At 36.2% G+C, this 13,300-nt stretch overlaps 1 protein-coding gene across 3 annotated transcripts in view; it reads right to left on the reverse strand.

Annotated features, from left to right (window-relative positions):
• Positions 1-13,300, reverse strand: part of PTPRO (protein tyrosine phosphatase receptor type O) — a 239,816-nt gene that overhangs the window by 151,506 nt on the left and 75,010 nt on the right. The gene's annotated exons all lie outside the window — the stretch shown is intronic.

Below are 13,300 nucleotides of genomic sequence, written 5' to 3' on the forward strand. Positions count from 1 at the left end.
TAGGAAATATTAAGTAAGCTTGAGACTCATGATCCAATCATTCATTCAACCTGACAAGGACATGGCATTGGAAATGGTTCTAAAATTTAAGTCTGTGCCTTTTAGTACTTCTCAACAAAACTTGTCCAATCAATGTGAACTAGACACCGTACTAAGTACAGAAGATACAAAAATGAATAAGGTATAGTCCCTTTCTTCAAGTGGTTTGCTGTTATGGGACTTACAGACAAATAAATTATAGACTAAAATACGTAAGTGCTATTTGTCCCATGTCTCTCATATGATCCTTGAACTTAAATGGGAGACTTTATTGGAATTCTGATTTTAATAAAGCTCTTTATCATGTGATATAGTTCCTATTGATATAATTTTTGTATTCTATAGCCAAAAGGAAGCTTTTGCTCTCTTCTTCATGAGAGCCTTTTAATATCTGAGGCTGGTTGTCATAAGTATATGTAGATACTTCTTCAAACTAAACACTTATTTCAAATTCAAAGAATAATAGAAAAAAGTAATAGACATATAGTTCATTCTCAGCATGTTGTTTTATTTATATCAATAGAGTGTATAATAAATTGATTTCATCTAACAAAAATGCTGATTTATATTAGAAAAAGTAGAGAGAAAGAAGGAAAATCTGGGGACAATTTGGAACAGCAAGTTTTGCTTACTTTTTCTTGAGCAAGCTGCTGATTAGCTGGGAGATTTCAAAGCAGGTATGTAGGGTATTTTGCCCCTGGGCCATTGGATGGATCAGCAAGGGAAACAATTTAGGTTATTTACAGATTTTCCAAAATTTGAGTATTTTTCTATGAAGTGTGCACTGCCGCTGCTTCTGTATTCTGTCCCTGTGTCCTTTCTTAGCCTCTCCACCTTAACTATGTCAGGTTTTCACAATTTTTCTTATTATAACTTCTCATGCATGAAATGTCTTCTAGACTCCACAACACCTTGGTGGAGTCAGCTTTTGAGATTATTCTTGAAGAAATTAATGGGCAGTATTGGCCTTGCACTCTCCATGGTAACATTGTAGGCTTAAGAAATAATTGAGTAGATTTTGATCAATTTTGCATGCAAAATCAAGTACAGATTTGGAAATGGTATTTTTCCAAATAGCTCTAATAGATGACTAAATTTCCCTTTTCAAGAAAAAAATAATCACAGCCACCACCACCACCCCCCCCCCTTTTTGATGTTTTTAAAACTGTTAGTCAAAACTTCCTTGCTTCTTTTACAGGTGTTCAGATAATTGAATTTCTGGCCAAAATATCTGTAAGAGAAGCCATCCTAAAAGATAATGTATGATAATAATTGAAGCAGCTAAATAAATTAAAATTTGAAATCAATATTGTTGAAAGTCTGAACTAGACCTTTTTAACTCTTAGAAGGATACTATACAGAAAGGCCACACCTTCAGTAAAACAAGCATAAGTCCCCGATTTACCAGGAAAAAAATTAAATAGCTTCTGTGCAGAGGATTGAGTTAGGGCAAGAAATAATAAAGGAGGAAAGAAAAGGAGAGGTTGTTATGCCAATACACCTAGCTAGCTTCTGATTGAGAAATAAACATTTATTGAGGACCCGCCAGATGAGAGACCGTATGTTAGGATTTGCATGCTGCTGGAATGCTTTGTGTGTGGCCTGCAGAACCATGGCATTAGTATTATTTGGGAGCCTGTGATAAATGAATGCAAGTCTATACAAAGGTAGATGAATGGAAAGGTTGTTTCCTTTCTAATTACTTCGAAATTCATGGAAAAATGTATTTAGCATACTGACACTTAAACTTTAATTTTCAATATTTCTTGATCCCAAGATGGTAATTTTAAACTTTGTTTTTTTCAGTTGTGGAGCACTTTGTTCCAATGAAGTATTCTTCCCTCTTAAAAAAAAAAAAAATCTTTAAAAAAAATCTTTTAATTATTTAAAATCTTTTAAAATATTTTCCAAATCTCAAAAAGAATGCAATTTTAAAATATATTAGTGCATTTTTATTCAAAGCATACCGTCATGCATTATAAAAACCATACCCAATCATAATTATATCAAGGACATCTATTCATTGACTTGTATTTTTCTATTAAAACAAGTGGGTTTGTATGTGTGTGTCTTTTTTTGTTTGTTTTTGTTTTTGGCTTACAACACCCATTTATTGTCTTATAGTTCTGGAGGTCAGAACTTGAAATCAGTTTCACTAGGCCAACATCAAGATGTCCCTAGGGCCATGCTCCTTCCAGGGGCTCCAGGGAACAGTCTGTTTCTTTGCCTTTTCCAGCTTCTAGAGCTTGATTAGGTGCATTCCGTGGCTCTAGGCCGCTTCCTCTATCTTCAAAGTCTGCAGCACAACATCTGGCTTCAGTTGTCTTCCTCCTTCGTTCTGTGGTCAAATCTCTGTCCCTTTCTCATAGTGACACTAGTTTACTATAAAAGCATATAACTCAGGAACAGCCAGGTGGAATAGATGCATAGGGTAAGGTATGGGGAATGGGCTTGGAACTTCCATGCCCTTTCCAAGAATGATGCTCTCCCCAAATCTCCACGCGTGTATCAGTCAAGAAGCTCCATGTACAGTTTTTTATAAAATGTAATACTGTTTCTAGTAACTAGTGGCTAGCACTTGGTAATATAAATCTTTCAGGAGAATGTAAAGATTTGTCAACCATTCATTTATAAGAAGATACAAAACACATTATCCAAGACAATTACTTAGGTTTGTTTATTAAGTCACTTTCTTACAATGACACAACTAGTTCCAAACTGGAGTTAAAAAATAAAAAAAAAGAATTACAGGAATATTGAATAAGGATTTTCTTCATTTCAAAGCAGGAGCAGCTAAACTCAAGTCTTAAACTTATTTTTGGTAACTTATCCAGTGAAGCCATTATAGCCCCTCTCACAGTGAAACATTTGATTTAACAGCCAGAGTATAGAACTGTTAATAAAAAAAAGTCTTACTTCTCCTGAAATATATATAAAATGTTGTAGCTGACATTGTACATTGATTTAAGAATGTACAAAATATCGGGAAAAATCTAATTTCTAAGAATTGGTTTTCTAAAGGAACAGTATCCCTTAGGGCAGGAAATAATAACACTGTGTGTTTTAAAATATTGTAAGACATTTTTCAGATGCTATTCTCACCAGAAAATCTGGCATTTCCAGGTTAAGGATTCATAGTGTCAACCATGTGTGAGTGACCCCAAAGACATTTTGTAATTTTGCTGACATGTGACTCTGAGCCCAGGGAGTGAAAACAATAAACATGGTAGTAAATGATCTTGGCAGAATTTCCAGCATGCCTCTCTCAAGGAGTCTTGATGGCTCTCCTTTTCCTTATTCAGTGATAATTATTTAGATTTCATTTAGACTGCTTGAAGCTTGCTGCTTAGCCAAGATAATTTATTTTCCCACAAATTGTAACAGGGCTAGGTTAAATATAGTAAAATGACCCCAAATAGTGCTTTGAGTCTTTGGGTAAATCACAGACTATTTGAGGATTAAGCTTTTTTAATCAATGGAATGACATGAAATCACTTTCCAAGGGGACTATATTCCGACTGCCTAAGATAAGTACCATGGTAGAATTTAGCATTGTCTCTTAGAATCTCCATGTTAAATATCAAATGTGTCCACCAAGGTCAAGGTAGAACATGCTCAAGTGTTCTGTTCAGACTTTAGACTGGTAGAGAGGTTGCATTGGAACATTCTGTTTTGAATCCACAGTCACTGTTGATTATGTTGAGATCCTAAAGCCCCGCTACTTTGCTTTTAGCTTCTCCATCAACACTGAGACCCTTTCTGTTCCTTTTCCAAGAGTGACATATACCCGGGAGGAGCAAGCAAAGGAGATTAAAGAAGTTAAAAAAAGCAGACTCATAATCTAGAGAAAAATATATGGTGACCAGAGGGAGGTGGGGGGATGGGTGAAATAAGTGAAGGGGATTAGGAATGCACTCTTCACTATGAGCACTGAGTAATGTGTAGAATTGTTAAATTGCTATATTGTACACCTGAAACTAATATACACTGTATATTAATTACACTTAAGTGAAAAAGAAATGAAAAACAATTTTTTTTTAGAAAGTTAAAAATTTCTTCCTTTGAAGAAAACCTACTTCAGTCACCAGGAAAAAGACTTGCACATGCTCTTTATTTCATGTTCATATGAAATGATAGCCTATATTTTGCTTCACAATGGAAACAAATACCTAGAAACATTTAGACAAATAATTAACTTGGACCATATATATATAAATTTTCTGAATAAAACAAATTAGGAGACCGTGGGATTAAAAATAAGAATAGTTGTTTTAATTGACTCTGGAAGTAAAAGAATCTTCTGAATGAAAAAACATCCTTCTTTTTAAATTAAGTAATCAAAAATTACTGAATGACCATTATCTTTAAGATACAGTTCAAATATAATTTTTTATAATAACTTTACTTTTTTCATAGCAGTTTACTTCTTCAGACTTTAATTTAGTGAGCTAACATTTCCTCATTACCAAAAATACTTCATAATTGTCCATGCAATTTCTTTAGGAAGATAATTACATAGCATCCTGATCTCAGCTAGGAAAATTAGCTGTCAGGGACAGATAATTTCTATGTGCTAAGATTTAAACCACTATCCTTCCAATGTTATTGTCAAATACGACGAGCTCTATTTGATGTAGGAGTCAGTAATAAATCACCCCTTCAGTAAGGAGCCTATGGTGTCCCCATCACGAATTACCCTACATTTCAATCCCACCTATAGAATTCTCTGTCATACTGCTTACATTTCTATTAGGATGCAATAATATCTTTACTATTGGCAGGATTTTCCATTAACTGATGATGAAAAACAGATATGAATCTAATTTACAAACTACAATTATTTATGTGAATATGCTAATCTTAGCAATTATACCTGGAAATTATTAATGATACCAATTTTCATCAGAAATATAGGTAATTCAGGGACACCTGGGTGGCTCAGTGGTTGGTCATCTGCCTTCCGCCCAGGGCGTGATCCTGGAGTCCCAGGATCGAGTCCCACATCGGGCTCCCTGCATGGAGCCTGCTTCTCTCTCTGCCTCTGTCTCTGCCTCTCTCTGTGTGTGTCTCTCTTGAATGAATAAATCAATCTTTAAAAAAAAATCTTAAAAAAAAGAAATACAGGTAATTCATATAGAATATGCAGGATCACTTTCTTTTTTTATATATAAATTTATTTTTTATTGGTGTTCAATTTGCCAACATATAGCATAACACCCAGTGCTCATCCCATCAAGTACCCCCCTCATTGCCCGTCACCTAGTCACCCCCATCCCCCACCCACCTCCCCTTCCACCACCCCTAGTTCGTTTCCCAGAGTTAGGAGTCTCTCATGTTCTGTCTCCCTTTCTGATAATTCCCACTCATTTCTTCCTCCTTTCCCCTTTATTCCCTTTCATTATTTTTTATATTCCCCAAATGAATGAGACCATATAATGTTTGTCCTTCTCCGATTGACTTACTTCACTCAGCATAATACCCTCCAGTTCCATCCACGTTGAAGCAAAAGGTGGGTATTTGTCGTTTCTAATGGCTGAGGAATATTCCATTGTATACATAAACCACATCTTCTCTATCCATTCATCTTTTGATGGACACCGAGGCTCCTTCCACAGTTTGGCTGTTGTGGACATTGCTGCTAGAAACATCGGGGTGCAGGTGTCCCGGCGTTTCATTGCATCTGTATCTTTGGGGTAAATCCTCAGCAGTGCAATGGCTGGGTCCTAGGGCAGATCTATTTTTAACTCTGAGGAACCTCCACACAGTTTTCCAAAGTGGCTGCACCAGTTCACATTCCCATCAAGAGTGCAAGAGGGTTCTCCTTTCTCCACATCCTCTCCAACATTTGTGGCTTCCTGCCTTGTTAATTTTCTCCATTCTCAGTGGTGTGAGGTGGTATCTCATTGTGGTTTTGATTTGTATTTCCCTGATGGCAAGTGATGCGGAGCATTTTCTCATGTACTTGTTGGCAGGATCACTTTCAACTTCCATTTGGTTTCTGGCATATTTTTTGCTTCTCTCACTCTCAGTTTTTTTTCTGTTGGTAAAAAGGATCTAAAAACAGCTGTCCTTATGAGTTACAAAGGAGTGATTTACACAGAATCACTTTTGCATATTTGGGTCATGAATATACATTGAGTATGTATGGGAAGTCCATGAACCCATATGATATAAATGATATTTAATAAACAATACATACTATTATTATTTTGATAATACCTCAGTTGAATTAGTGGGTAGATACTGATACCTGACGCTTACATTGGAAATGAAACTAAAAAAAAAAAAAAAAAGGAAATGAGACTAAACAAATATGATTACATTAAGAAATATTTAATAATGCAATGTTATTTATTTATTATTCATTATTTCAAAAACATTATCATTCCCCCTTCCCCATAGCCTCTCCCAAGACCTAACTTGTTTGCTTGATCAAAGTCTTCATGGGTTGCCTGGGTCGTTCAGTGGTTGAGTGTCTGTCTTCTGCCCAGGGTGTGATCCCAGAGTCCCAGGATCAAGTCCCACATTGGGCTCCCTGTATGGAGCCTGCTTCTCCCTCTGCCTATGTATCTGCTTCTCTCTCTCTCTCTCTCTCTCTCTGTGTCTCTCATGAATAAATAAATAAAATCTTTTTTTTTTTTTTAAAGAAAGTCTTCAGGTACTATATTTTGGTTCTGATGTTGACCATTGCTATTTTTTCCTATAATTTAGACGTATAATTTAAATTTTTTCCTAAACCATCCTTCTTGGGATCCACAAGGCTTTGTTCTTTGGGTATACCATGCATGCCCCAAACTAGAAGGCAAATAGGGACAAGTCTGGACCTGGGGTTTGGGATGCCACATCCTCCATTGCTTACCTTCAAGGAAGGTAGTCCTTGCATTTCAGATACTGTCAGATTCCTGTAAAGGATAGGTTCTAAATATGCAGGTTTTCAGCTTTGTCCTTGCTTGGTGTAAAATGTCCTCCAGGAGAGGATGATCCCCTCGTCGCTAAGAAATCCAGCTTAATCCCACTGCCTGACAGTCCCACTCTCTTTGCCCCAAAGGCCTGGTCTAACTGCTCACAAAGCACCATCCACTAGCCTCAGCCCGTTGCGGACACCAGTAATCTCTTGCCATCCGCCAGCAATATACCATCAGCAAGGCCTTCCACTTGCCATACCCAATATCAGGTCTTCTTTCTTCCCACACTTTTCAAGATTCTCCTTTCTGACACCCTCCTAGAGTAAGTTCCCTTGATAGCTCTTCAACTCTGGAGCTGTCCCTCAGAGAACTAGCCCAGCTCACCACCACATCAGATATTATTTGCCAGCTCTCAAATAATAATCACATCTACAAAATGCTAAATGTGATTATCATTCTTTAAGTCCAAAACTTCTATACAAACATAACATAAGGCACTGTCTTGAATGTCAAACACTGCGCATTTACTCAGAAATATTCTCAGCCATTAGTGAAAAAATTAAAAATCTCCAAAATTAAAAACTAAAAAACTCCAAGAATCTCCAGTATTAGGATACTGAGGCTTAACAATTCAGGACCAACATTATTCACATACTTTGTCATTTTTCTTCCCCTGACTGATTTTTGATGGTGATTTATTCAATGAAAATCCTATTGTTATAATTATGCACCAGTGAGGAAAAGAATGGTCATGGAGTTTAATTGTTTTGTGCTATATCTGATTAACATTTGCCCTCACATCATAAAAGACCAAAGATCATGTTGCATTTAGAGAATTATTTTTCTTCTGTGTTTCACTAGTTGTGTCTATTGATTCTGTACTTCTGGTGTCCTTTTCATGCAAACTTGTATTGCTTTTCCTTACATTGGTAAATCTTCCCCCTTCTTTCTACTTATCTGTCTGTCCATCTCTTTTTTCCCCCCATTATCCTTCAGGTAGTAACTCTTTGTTAGGCCTTCATGAGTCAGGCATGATAATTACCATGAGGTTCTCTGTTTTACTACATTAAGCTTGTTGAATCCAGGGGTCCCTACTCTGGGAGTAAGGGGGAGAGGAACAGATTCTTAGAAGCTGATGAAAGGACACTTTCTGTGGGTTGTCACTACAATAAATATTACTTTTACACTCTTGCCTACTGCTTATAAGAAGTGTTGATGTTGCTTTAACAAACGAAAGCAAAATATTCTCTTGGCTTGTGCTCTCTCTAACTCTAAGTGCCAGGGAAAAACTCCTATGTAAACCCATGTTTCTCAGAGAAGCAACCAACACACCATGGGTCTATGGCAATACCTCTGAGCCTTTTGTTGTCAGGCCTCTCAAAATTTGGAATATCTTGGGGAAAGTAAATTGGCACAGTGAGAGACAAGGCAAGGTTTTGAAATCAGCTACAGTGTTTTGACACAGTTGTGATATTCATTGGCTGACTTCCATGAGATCCTTTTTTCCCCTTTTTAAAAAAAATTAAATTCAATTTAAATTCAACATATATTATAACACATGGTCATCACATCACCTGCTCTCCTTAATGCCCATAACCCAGTTACCCCAGTTACCCACCCAGTAATCCTCCCACCCACCTCCCCTTCAACAATCCTCAGTTTGTTTCCTAGATTTTAGAGGGGCGCCTGGGTGACTCAGTCAGTTAAGCATCTGATATTGGCTCAGGTCATGACCCCAGGGTCCTGGGATCCAATCCTAGGTTGTTGGGCTCCCTGCTCAGCAGGGAGTCTGCTTCTCCCTCTCCCTCTGCCTGCCATTCTGCTTTCTCTCCTTCTCTTTCTCTCTCTCTCAAATAAATAAATAAACTCTTTAAAAAATAGAATCTGTCATGATTTTTTTCCTCTCGGATTTTTCCCCATTCAGTTTCCCCTCCTTCTCTTCTGGTCCTTTAAACTAGTTCTTATATTCCATTAATGACTGAAACCATATAATTGTCTTTCTTCAATTGATTTATTTTACTCAGCATAATACTCTCTAGTTCCATCCATGTCAAAGTAAATGGCAGATATTCATCCTTTCTGATGGCTGAGTAATATTCCATTGTATGTATATACCATACCTTCCTTATCCATTCATCTGTCGAAGGACATCTCAGTTCCTTCCACAGTTTGGCTTCAGGCACGTTGCTGCTAGGAACAATAGGGTGCAAGTGTGCCATCATTTCACTACATCTGTATCTTTGGGATAAATACCCTTTTTCTAGAATCTGGTAAGTGGATGACTTAGATCAAGTTAGTTATCACTATAAAATATTATTTTTAAAGTAATAACTCTAAGAGGTTAATATAGAAATCTCATTTATTCAAGAAAGCAAGAAAGTGGAAATATAATTGAATTATTCCTAACTTTTATTGAGTCTACTAGCCATAAGGCACGCTGTTAAAAAGATCCTAGAGATATACAGTGGTGTTGTCCTCATCTCCCGAGGCTTACAATCTAGCTGGAGATGGACAAACATAAAAAAGACGAACATAAGTACAAAGTAGCATATGTCAAAAGATAAAATACAGAGAAGTGTTTAGAGTAGTTAATAATCGGGATCCCTGGGTGGCGCAGCGGTTTGGCGCCTGCCTTTGGCCCAGGGCGCGATCCTGGAGACCCAGGATCGAATCCCACATCGGGCTCCCAGTGCATGGAGCCTGCTTCTCCCTCTGCCTGTGTCTCTGCCTCTCTCTCTCTCTGTGACTATGATAAATAAATAAAAATTAAAAAAAAAAAAGAGAGATCTTAGAGTAGTTAATAATCACAAAAGTTCAAATTTTCAGGTAAGATGTTCTAAAGGGAACTAGAACTTGAATTCAACTTCAAAGCCAATAAGACTAAATATTAATATTAGCAGCAGGTACCATTTATTGGACCCCTTTGTGTCAAATTTGATGTTTCCTAAAAATCTACCACTTCTAACAGCCCAAGGAGATTGATAATTAATATCACCATTTTCAGGTAAAGAAACTGGGGCTAAGAGAAATTACACTGAAATTATATCACTTCTAAAGTGGAAAATAAGGTGCATTTCTAAAAATTTTCACACCTCAAAGGTAATGTTTGTGGACAAAAGAAAACCTACATAGAAAGTCTGACTACCATCAACATTAAAAAAAAAAACTTTTTCACATGACAAATTAAAAATGGAACCTCTCATGACAGATCTATTCTCCAATACTGTGGCAGTTTTGTCAGATGTAGAATGTCACTGATTTTATTTGGGGAGAGATACTTGATAATATAGCTTTTTATACAGTATTAGAGTTAAAATGACTAAATGTATCTGTCTTTTTCTAGTGTCAGATAATGAAAAAAGAACAGTAGTATAATTATAGCACAGATCAGTAATTATAAATAGCATTGAAAATCCATCCCACCCCTCCCCATCCTCCAGGCCTTGCTCCCCCATAGGGAAGCATCCAGGCATATCTAAAGGAGGAAAATATTCAAATGATTAATATAAAATCTGTAATCTCTCTTGGAACAATAGAATCTTAATCCTAGAGACCAAAATTAAATAATGATAATAGAGGGTACTTAAGAAAACTATACTTAAGTGAAGAGGATATTTAAGAGAATAATCTTGAGCTAGAGTCTGGGATTTTAAGGAAATCAAGTGAGTCCTTTCTAGCAAATCCCCCATACTGTTCTGGCAGTGCCTGTTCACTCTCATCATTTAATTTCCTCATTTTGTAGGAGCAGTCAACTTTGAAATTGGTAGGAAGGCAAAGAGAATGAGCCTGATAAATAAATAGATTGTGGCAAGTCTCTTTCATAAAGATCAAAGAAAAATGTGAAGAAATGGTCATCTATATGCTTATTCTTTTTAGTTTTCATTTTCTCCTCTCTCTTTTTTTTGAAATCCCATAGGATCTAATTTTCATATCTGATGAACATTATCAAAATAAAAAAGGAAAAGAAAGTAAAAAGGTTTTGAATTATTGCAAGAGAGAAGTTAGAAATTCCAGTTGTAATTGCAGGATTGGAAGTTCACCATGGGTTATGGTAATAATTAGAGTTATAAGCTATCCAATGGACATATAGCTTGTGTTCTTTAGCTGTTCTTCTTTAGCACTCTGAGCATACGGTAAGCTACCTGAAGGGAAGAAATTCATCTGATGATCTTTCTGTTTCTCTCCCAAGACCCAGAATTACTCAAAGGCTGATATTTTGAAGCGCCTTTTGGAACCATACTAAGTTCTAGGGAGGGATTCAATCAATACTTTCAGATTTGGAAATCAACTGAATTAGGAAAAGAAACTGGTAATTTTCTGTTTATGAACAAAATGAATTTCCATGAGCCTTTAAACAAATTGGATTATGACCAGAGGCTCTATGAGGGTCTAGACTGACATTTGTTCTTAGATTTTTCTAAATTATGTCCAGTCAAAACAAAACAACTAAAGACCAGAGTGGACGTCAGAGTATAATTTTGGCACTGAGAAATGAAGCTTATTTTAAGGCAAATGATGAGGGGATCAGAGGCCTGTGGTAGATAAGGGAACTGTGGCATTCTTATTCCTATAATCCAAAAGGCAGGGAAATCATTCAGACTTAGATAGTAGAAATAACAAATAACTGCAAAATACTTTATGTACCAAAACCAGTATTTCTATATCTTTGTTTTAGTTTCTATCCTCCTCCTCCTCCTCCCCCTCCCCCTCCTCCTCCTTTCTTCTTCTTCTTCTTCTTCTTCTTCTTCTTCTTCTTCTTCTTCTTCTTCTTCTTCTTCATTTCATTTATTCATTTGAGAGAGATAGGGGGAGAGGAACAGTGAGAGAAGGAGAAGCAGACTCTCTACTGAGTAGGGAGCCTGACACAGGACAGGCCCCTAGGACCCTGAGATCATGACCTGAACTGCAGTCAGATGCTTAACTGACAGAGCCACCCAGGTGTCCCTGAGCTTCTATTTCTAATCAGGATAGTCTATTTACTATTTATGATATACTTTTTAATGTTTAAGCCCATACTGTTTTTGTGACTAGGAAAAAATTTAAAAAAAAGCAAAATATGGTATGTTTTACTTTATATTGGTGCAAAATTGTTCTCTTACTATGATTTTTTTTTTTAGTTATTATCTTACTGTGTCAAATGTAACTAAGAGTTAGAAAGTTAACAAAATATTGTATGATCTTTTCTGAGTCTTATCATTTATGTGGCATTTTGTGCACTCTCTATAAATACAGTTATATCAGGACGCTTTGATTTTAAACCACTTATTTTTTCCTCTGACCTGATTTCAAACCCTTGAGAAGACATTCAAAACTAAACTTAATCTAAGATCATATCATCATTACCTTTGTTTAACCAAGGAGGCTCACTGGAGAAGAAATGCATATAAAACAGCCTAATCAGAAAATGAGCAAACAGAAGGGCTATAATACCAAAGGAAGAAGATTAAAAATCAGTATCTAAATCACTTTCAAAAATGACAGTATTTCAAGGAAGATATTGTACATAAGACCATAAGAGAAATTGATGTTGATTAAAACATGTTATTGGACTGAAGTTTCAGGGTTTATGATTGATTTAGCTGTTCCAGAAACAAGAATTTCATTTGAAGTTTCATGGCTGTTTATATCTTTGCTGGGCTTACAGAAACCATTTCCCTGCACATATCTCTACATGTGTAATGTGATTTATTTTAATAGTAGCCATGTACAATGACTGCGTGCACAGTGGCCGGCAGGAGATGAATTGCATATGTTATTGTGATATGTGATAATTACAAGTCAAACCATGTCAGAGTTAGAAATACTCATATGGTTACAAGAATATTGTAGGGGACTCAGAAGACTCCTGAATTCTGGTCCCAACACTGCCACTAGCTTCTTAGTGCACAGTGGGCAAAAGACTCCTTGACTGAACTACAGACAAAAATAAAATAAATTGTACAATAAAAATTTAAATGGAATGACTTTAACATCTTAATTTGAAGTAAAGTTTCCTGTAGCAACTACACAAAAATATTTGGAACTTTTACTTGATCCCACAATTGTAGGCATCATATTCACATCTTTTTCTATGTTTTCCCCCACTGTACTTCATGGCTTGCTCCTTTTGTTCTACTCCATTGATAAGACTGTATACTTCCATCAATCTTAATAAAATGGAACAGTTTATTATCAATTTATCTTCTAGTATGAAGAAAGCGTGTCACTCAAGATATGTTATTTAGAATGATAATAATGAATCATCTCCCAATAGATTAAAAATGAGAAACAGTAACTTCAGAATTCTTCCTCTTAAAGTACAAAACTCTGTATAGTCAAATGAAAATAAAGATAATCCTGGATAATGGCTTACAAAC

The sequence above is a fragment of the Canis aureus genome, chromosome 25 (genome assembly GCF_053574225.1).
Source record: "Canis aureus isolate CA01 chromosome 25, VMU_Caureus_v.1.0, whole genome shotgun sequence".
Taxonomy (NCBI): domain Eukaryota; kingdom Metazoa; phylum Chordata; class Mammalia; order Carnivora; family Canidae; genus Canis; species Canis aureus.